Consider the following 8,732-nt stretch of genomic DNA (forward strand, 5'->3'; position numbering starts at 1 on the left):
AGGGCAAATCCTGGGGCAGTCAGACTGGTTCCACTGTTAAGATGTAAATCCTTGCTATGCAATTCTGCAGAGCATGGTACATGTGATGGTATATGTCATATCACCCTTTCTAAATGGAGTTTTAATTGAAGATATCCTGTTTTCCATTCTCTTCTGTGTAATGAAAGTGTAGGGGATTATTATGTTAGTGATTTAAACTTCAGGTTGTTGGACCAAGAGGGACCATTTCTGGATGTGAGAGCTGTGTACATCACGGAGAGATCCTGGATGTGGAGGTGGGTTGGTGACTGTAGGTGTTTCTGGGTTGTTTCATTTGGAGTAAGCGCAATTTGGGTTATACATTAGTTGGACAAACATCAGGTGGAGGCACTTTTGAAATTAAATATGCAGAGATGTGTATGAGTGTGTGTTAAGGAGACATGGGGGAATGTATTAGTAGCCGACATTTGCTCTTATTGTCCATCCACCCTTTTTCTGTGAAGTAACTGCCTCTCTCATCTCATTAGTTTCTTGTTGGACTGTTAATCACAGTGTATCCCCTGACTGAAGGAGCATTGCATGAGCCAGGCCTGACCATTAATCATCCAACCTCTTATTCACGGTGATGGGACATGTTCTGAGCACAGGAAACCAGAAGATTTTCATGAGATTAAAATCTCATGGATGCATGAATCTGTCTTCCATTTGAAACATGAACTGAAACAATGTGGGCTGGAAATTGTGTCTTTGGCCATGTTTCTTAGGATAGGAAAAGAGTGTACACGTCTTCATTAAAACCTACTGAACGTCATAGTTTAGCCCAGCCTACCTCAAACATGTTCAGAACACTTATGTTAGCTAAACTACAAATCAAAATCATCTGGCAACATAGTAAGGTTGACCCTTGAACAACACGGGTTTGAGCTGCATGGGTCCACGTACATATGAATTTTCGTCCACTTCTGCCACCCCTGAGACAGCAAGACCATTTCCTCCTTTACGTCTTCCTCCTCAGCCAATTTGATATGAAGATGACAAGGATGAGGACCTTTATGATGATCCACTTCCACTTAATGAATAGTCAATATATTTCTCTTCTTTGTGATTTCTTAGCAAAATTTTCTTTTCTATAGATAATTGTAAGAATACAATATATAACATACAGAATGTGTGTTAATTATTTATGTTATTGGTAAAGTCAGCAGTAGGCTATTGGTAGTCAGGTTTTAGGGGAGTCAAAAGTTATATGTGGATTTTCAACTGCACAGGAGTCAGTGTCCCTAACCCTTGTGTTATTCAAGGGTCAACTATACTTTATGTGGGAGAGAATGAGACCAATATAGAAAGACGGGCAGGGACAGGATAAAGCAAGAGATTGGTGGGGAGGAAGAGAGAGCAGGAGAATGACATTATTTGAGCCCCTGGATCCAGCTGTACCTAAACTTACATTGGAAGGTTTGTGGGCCAATATACTCATTTAATTCCCCTAATGCCAGTTTGAACTGATTTTCCTTGCATTTGCAATGAAAAGAATCATAGGAGGTAGGTGTGAAATTTTGAACGACAACGTTTGCCCTCAAAATTCTGTACATTTTGCTTAATTTCCTTCTGACATACAATAATAGAAAGGAAAATTCTGAGAGCAGCCTGACTTTCCCTTCTTTATATGCAATGTACTATTCCTGTCTGGATGCTTAAAGAGTTTTTTTATACTCATATTAAATCTCTTCCAAGAATGCACTTAACTGTAGGTATTTTACACACACACATACACACACACACGCACATACACACATGCGTGCATGCACACACACACAATCTGAAATATTGTAAGCTCTTTGAATCTGTACACTTGAGACTTTTCAATTCATGATTTTTCAAAAAGTTGTGCCTTTGATTGTGGTTTCCATTCCCTTTGCTTTGGTTTCTTTTACCTATAATTCATAAGTTGGATCTTCATACATGGGAGAGGTAGGAAAAATGACATTCTGATAGCCTCCAAAAGCAGCAGCTAGCCTGTAAAGGTCAACAACTACCCACCTTCTGGATTGGAGCAGATCTTGCAATCTTATTCCAGGGAGCCAGATTGTTTAGAGAAATGCATGGTTTTTGTACCTTTTTTCAGTTGGGCTGTCTTTCTGTTCAGGCAGAATAACACAAGAGGTTACCAACCGCACTCTTAGCACAGTTCTATTAGTATGGTGGTTTGTGAAAGTGTCTGAGCTTTCCAAGTGGCACGTTTTTATTTTTTCCCCCTTCATATTCATAGATATTTTAAGAAAAATTTTAGAGGGACTGTGAAATGCTATTTAAAGTTAGAAGTCTTCTGTTGACTTAAGAGCCAGCCAGCCAAAGTATCATGCAATTTGTGTTTTCAGCATTCACTTAATTAATCAAGTCACAATCCAGCATTATTGAGCACCTTTTATGTGCCAGACCCTATGCTTACATAGACTTTAAAGTTGAACAAGATGCTATTCTAATTCTTAAGGTTATAGGAATCTAGTGGGTAGACAGACATGTAAAACAAAATAACTTGGTGAGCGTACGATATACAGAGTTCTCTGAGAGCAATTTGGGGAAGGCTTCACAGGGGAGGTGACAGACATCTGTATCACACTTTGTGGAATCAGCAGTTTACCAAATAAATGAAGAAGTGGCGTTGGCGTGTTATTCTATCATTGGTCTGTGTATTTTCAATGGGAGTGTGATTGGGGCTCAGTCTGCATACTGACTGATGATTCTTTCCAAATTTTCAAAATTTTACTCCACTGCTTTCAAATTTCAAAGTGTTTTCTTATGACTGACAGATCTGTATGCCATGCACAATGTGTTGGATTATGTGGGCAGCTTTGCCTTTCTCCTTGTTAGTTTAACTTCTCTTTCTTTCCATGTACTGGCCATAGAGATGTTATGGCCAGTAAGTGGAAAGAAATGTGTAAATTCTTACACATTTTTTTTTTTTATTTGAGACAGAGTCTTGCTCTATCACCCAGGCTGAAGTGCAGTGGCATGATCTCGGTTCACTGCAACCTCCACCTCCTGGGTTCAAGCAATCTCCTGCCTCAGCCTTCCCATTAGCTGGGATTACAGGCGCACGACACTATCCCCTGCTAATTTTTGTGTGTGTGTGTATTTTTAGTAGAGACAGGGTATCACCATGCAGTCCAGGCTGGTCTGGAACTCCTAACCTCATGATCTGCCTGCCTCGGCCTTCCAAAGTGCTGGGATTACAGGTGTGAGCCACTACACCTGGCCTCTTACACATTTTAATTGTTTATCTATTGCAACATATATTTATGTAAGTTTGAAGAGAAACAATAATTTATATAAGCAGATTATGGGAAAGTGTAAAAGGATAATCTAGTCTAATCTCTCCATCTCTGCTACTGTTTTATAGCTGGTAAGGCCACACTGCTGAGTAGGAACTCAGCGGGAATAATGATAATGATGATGAAGAGTGAATAGTCCCAGCATTTTATAAGACTTTTTCACAAATATCATGGCATTTAATGTTCCCCCAAATCCTCTGAGCTTAATATTATTATTATGTCCTGTTTACCAGTAAGGAAATTGAAGTTTAGTAATGCTAAGGTATTTGTTTGAAGGTATTATCTTCAATCTCTGAACTTTCAGTCCGGCACTTTCTCTATTACTCAATGAAACCACTCTTTTTAGTTTGTGCAGTTGAATAGTAGTTAAAAATACTTTCCAAACTAGGATTACCTATTTTTTTTTCTTTGAGGCAGAGTCTCGCTCTGTTGCCCAGGCTGGAATGCAGTAGTGTGATCTCAGCTCACCACAACCTCCGCTCACCACTTCTGCCTCCCAGGTCGAGTGGCTGGGACTACAGGCACGCACCACCATGCCTGGCAAATTTTTGTATTTTTAGTAGAGACTGGATTTCACTGTGTTGGCCAGGCTGGTCTTGAACTCCTGACCTCGTGATCCACCTGCCTCGGCCTCCCAAAGTGCTGGGATTATTGTTGTGAGCCACCATGCCTGGCCCAAACTAGGATTATCTTTTTAAAAAAAATTATGAGAAAATACATAAATGGTATTTAGCACCAATACTTGATTTCCTGCATTTCTCATAGCCTGTTATCAAAAGTAACACTTACCATAATACATTGCTTTGTGTTATTGTCTAGTTTGTGTTTACATTGTTTGCCTTGTCTGAGCAAAAAGCTTTCTCCTTGCTCAAAAACTAGTCAATTTTCTTTCTCACCCCTTCTTTGCGACTTCTCTTAAGTTCACCAAACTGTCAGTTCTTTCCCACCTCTCTATGGCAGACTTCCGGATTTCATTTATCATGCCTTTGGCTGTGCTTGTCAGTCATTGCAGCAGGATTTTTGCAAAAATCATATAAACAGTGTACTATAATGTCAGTGGCTTCTGCTACGAATGCCTTCCTTCTCTTTCTTTTAAAACAATGCTTCAACCTCTTGTTTTATTGGGTGGACCATTTCACCTTTCTCACGTGTGCAGAGAGGCTCTTCTCATTTAGTAGAAGCAGATCCTGAATTTTTCATAGTCAAAGATGCTTCCCTTCTTCAGCAATTCTATCTTGTTGCTCCCTAAATCCCTCACTCCTTTAGTTTCCATTAGGATCCCTTAAGGGAGTTGTGCAGTGTTGAATACTGGTCATAGGCTTCAAATTTAGGGTTCTGTCTTTAAATCCTGGCTCTGACACTGTCTGGTGGGATCATTTTAGGCAAACTTCTCTCTGAGCCTCATCTGTAACATGAGTTCACATTGTACAAACCTACGTGGTAGAATTGAGAAGATGGAATTAAAAAAAAATTAAATTGCCTAGAATAATGCTGGACACATAATGGCTACTAGGAAGAAAATGTTAATTTTCATATCTACTATTTCTGTAAATAACTTCGGCTGAAGTTTCTCTTTGTGTCATGCCAACCACCCAGTTGGAGGTCACAAAATCACCAATGCCCTCTCACTTTGGAAACATTCTAAGTCAGCTATTTTGTTTCTTTTTACCTAACCTGTGTATTTCTTGAGCACCTTGATTCGCCTATCTTTTTAAACATTTTTGCTGATTCTTCTCCTGAAGAGTTTGTAGGACCTCCAACTCTCTGGCATTTGAGATAGGAGCAAATATTTTCTCTGGGCCATTCCTCTGACATTTTTAGTCCTGTCCAAGTTTCATGGTAGTTTGCTAACTCCACATGTAATCTGATAAACCAACTTTTGAAAAAAGTAAATTTTCAGTAGGTTTGTGGAAAAATTGGTATCTGTCACCTTACACTGATATGTTCTCATCATTCTATTGGCTCATTTCTCATTTTTTTCTAAGCTCTTAGAAAGAGCATTCCAATAAATATTGTTCAATTTTGTATTATTTATATGAACTCAAATCCTGTGATTGATTACTTTTCATCTTATCTCCTTTAGTCGAGAGGCAGGCCAGATCCTCTTCCAGTTCTAATGCTTATTTTTATATTAAGGAAATGTACCATTTTGCAAATATTTATTGAAAACAACTATAAACAAATTCTAGGATTTAGGTACACAAATAAGGATTCAGATAAATAAAATATTATCCATTCTTTAAGGAAAGCACAATAAGTAAGTTGCCCCTTTCTTATGTCTTTATAAGATATTCATATCTTTTTATTTTTATATCACGAACCTTGGCTTTCTACGCAAATGAGCATATAGTCCTACCTCCTTGGAAGAATTCTCACCACCCAGGATTATTCTAAGGCCTACATTAAGGGGGAAAAAGAATTAGCTAGTTCCCAAAAGAAGTGATTTGTCATTTGTGTATAGTATTTGCATGACCCTGTTTTGAAAAGGTGTTTCGTTTTGAGTTAAAATGCTGAGGTTACAAATGAGAGTGGACTACCTGCTTCATGTTTGGTGACCAGCATTACCATAGATTCCCTATTCCAAAACATGCAGCCAGAAGCAAGCTGACAGTTAAATGGAACAGAGATGAGGAAAAAAAGAATCCCAAGAAATCTTCTAAGACAGTAATAGCCCCCATCTGGGTCTTTTGCAGGAGCTATTGCAGTTAAGTAGAGCACAGCAGGACCAGAGGGAGATCCGGTCTGCACGATGAGAGTTGGTGGATATTCCAGACCTGCCATATTCAGGGAGGCCTTTGAGTTAGGGCATAGAAGGGCCCCCTGTCAAAGTAGACATGTTTAGTTGTAGAATTGTATTGCTGCAAGTGACTATACACATCATTATTACTACAGAGTCTCCCAAGCTTTTTCAAGTATAAGAATCCCTTTTCAACATCAACATTTCTTGGATTCTCACGTAGCTGTACTAAAACTTATACCATCCATGGACTGAGAAGATGTATAATGACAATATTCTGCTATAAATTCAAGAATCATTTTAGATAAATTTAAGCTTTATGAATTAGAACAGCAATTACCCCTATTTGAAAGAAATAGCTATTCCTATATGAGTGAGACATGCTACATATGGATTTGGAGGCCCCCAGGGATTTGCACCTTGGGAACCACGGATCTAATCTAATCTCATGTTTTAGTAGATAAATTACATATGGCTCATGGCTTATGGATTTTTTTTTTGCAAGGAGCATTTGCATTTTATTTTAAAAAATTTTATTATAGTTTAAGTTCTGGGGTACATGTGCAGATCGTGCAGCTTTGTTATATAGGTAGACACATGCCATGGTGGTGGTTTGCTGCATCCATTGCCCCGTCATCTCCATTAGGTATTTCTCCTAATGCTATCCCTTCCCAATCCCCCCACCCCCTGCTATTCCTCCCCTAGCCCCCACCCCCCTGGCCCAGGTGTGTGATGTTCCCCTCCCTATGTCCATGTGTTCTCATTGTTCAACACCCACTTATGAGTGAGAACATGCAGTGTTTGGTTTTCTGTTCTTGTGTCAGTTTGCTGAGAATGATGGTTTCCAGCTTTGTTCACGTCCCTGCAAAGGACATGAACTCATCCTTTTTTATGGCTGCATAGTATTCCATGGTGTATATGTAACATATTTTCTTTATCCAGTCTATCGTTGATGGGCATTTGGGTTGGTTCCAAGTCTTTAATATTGTGGACAGCGCCGTAATAAACATACACGCGCATGTGTCTTTATAATAGAATGATTTATAATCCTTTAGGTATATACCCAGTAATGGGATTGCTGGGTCAAATGGTATTTCTGGTTTTAGATCCTTGAGGAATTGCCACACTGTCTTCCACAATGGCTGAATTAATTTGCACTCCACCAACAGTGTAAAAGTGTTCCTATTTCTCCACATCCTCTCCAGCATCTGTTTTCCCCTGATTTTTTAATGATCACCATTCTAAATGGCATGAGATGGTGTCTCAATGTGGTTTTGATTTGCATTTCTCTAATGACCAGTGATGACGAACTTTTTTTTATATGTCTGTTGGCTATATAAATGTCTTCCTTTCAAAAGTGGCTGTTCATATCCTTTGCCCACTTTTTGATGGGGTTGTTTGTTTTTTTCTTGTAAATTTGTTTAAATTCTCCATAGATTCTGAATATTAGCCCTTTGTTAGATGGGTAGAATGCAAAAATTTTTTTCCCATTCTGTTGGTTTCTGGTTCACTCTATTGATAGTTTCTTTTGCTGTGCAGAATCTCTTTATGTTTAATTAGATCCCATTTGTCTATTTTGGCTTTTGTTGCCATTGCTTTTTGTGTTTTAGTCATGAAGTCTTTGCCCATGCCTTTGTCCTGAATGGTATGGCCTAGCTTTTTTTCTAGAGTTTTTATGGTGTTAGGCCACATGTTTAAATCTTTAATCCATCTAGAGTTACTTTTTGTATAAAGCGTAAGGAAGGGGTCCAGTTTCAGCTTTCTGCATGTGGCTAGCCAGTTTTCCCAACACCATTTATCAAGTAGGGACTCCTTTCCCCATTACTTGTTTTTCTCAGGTTTGTCAAAGATCAGATGATTGTAGTTGTATGGTGTTATTTCTGAGGCCTCTGTCGGCTCATGGATGTTAAGTGATCTTCCAAGACACAAATTGCTGGTGGCAGAGTCCAAGTCATTGACACCTTTTTCACTGTACTACAACTGTCTTAAACTTTTCTGAAATTATTATTCATCCAAAACAGCAGAGAGAAGTATCATAAATGAAGTAGCTCAGAGGAAATTATGATGTACATACCCCACATGGGAGGACATGCTTCTATATTTAACAACAAAAACACCCTTTAAGTTAATTAGATTGTGAATAGAATTCTTGCATAACTTGTCCCACTTGACAATTAAATATTTCTTGAGGATTTCAAGGAGTCAGGGGCCCACTTTAGGTACTTTTTAAACCATAGAATATACTTGGAAAATACTATATTATATCTCTGATTATAGAAAAAAACCACAACAGACACACACACACACACACACATACACAGAAACACACACACACACACCAGGGAGATTTTTTTAAACCTTAAAAATTATGAATTTTTGGCAATGAATGGGCACAAAATCAGCAAGAATGGACATCTTCAACTTCTGCCAATTCAAGAGAAGCAGTTCTGGCTGCCAAGTTGAGAAAAGAAATGAGAAAAATCACCAGCCAAATAATACATTATATTATTGGCAGACAGAAGGGGGAGTGTGTCAAAGATATTAAAAAGCTATTTAGTGTTATGACTGGATTCAGCTGGGGAAAGATGAAAAGAACAATTGATATTTCTTAGATATTTTTTAATATTTAGATACAAGTGGGTGTTTCAAGATTCACCAGGTCTTCAGCCAGGATTTCTCTGAGT

The sequence above is a fragment of the Sapajus apella genome, unplaced genomic scaffold (genome assembly GCF_009761245.1).
Source record: "Sapajus apella isolate SASKATOON/1434 unplaced genomic scaffold, GSC_monkey_1.0 scaffold44, whole genome shotgun sequence".
Lineage (NCBI taxonomy): Eukaryota > Metazoa > Chordata > Mammalia > Primates > Cebidae > Sapajus > Sapajus apella.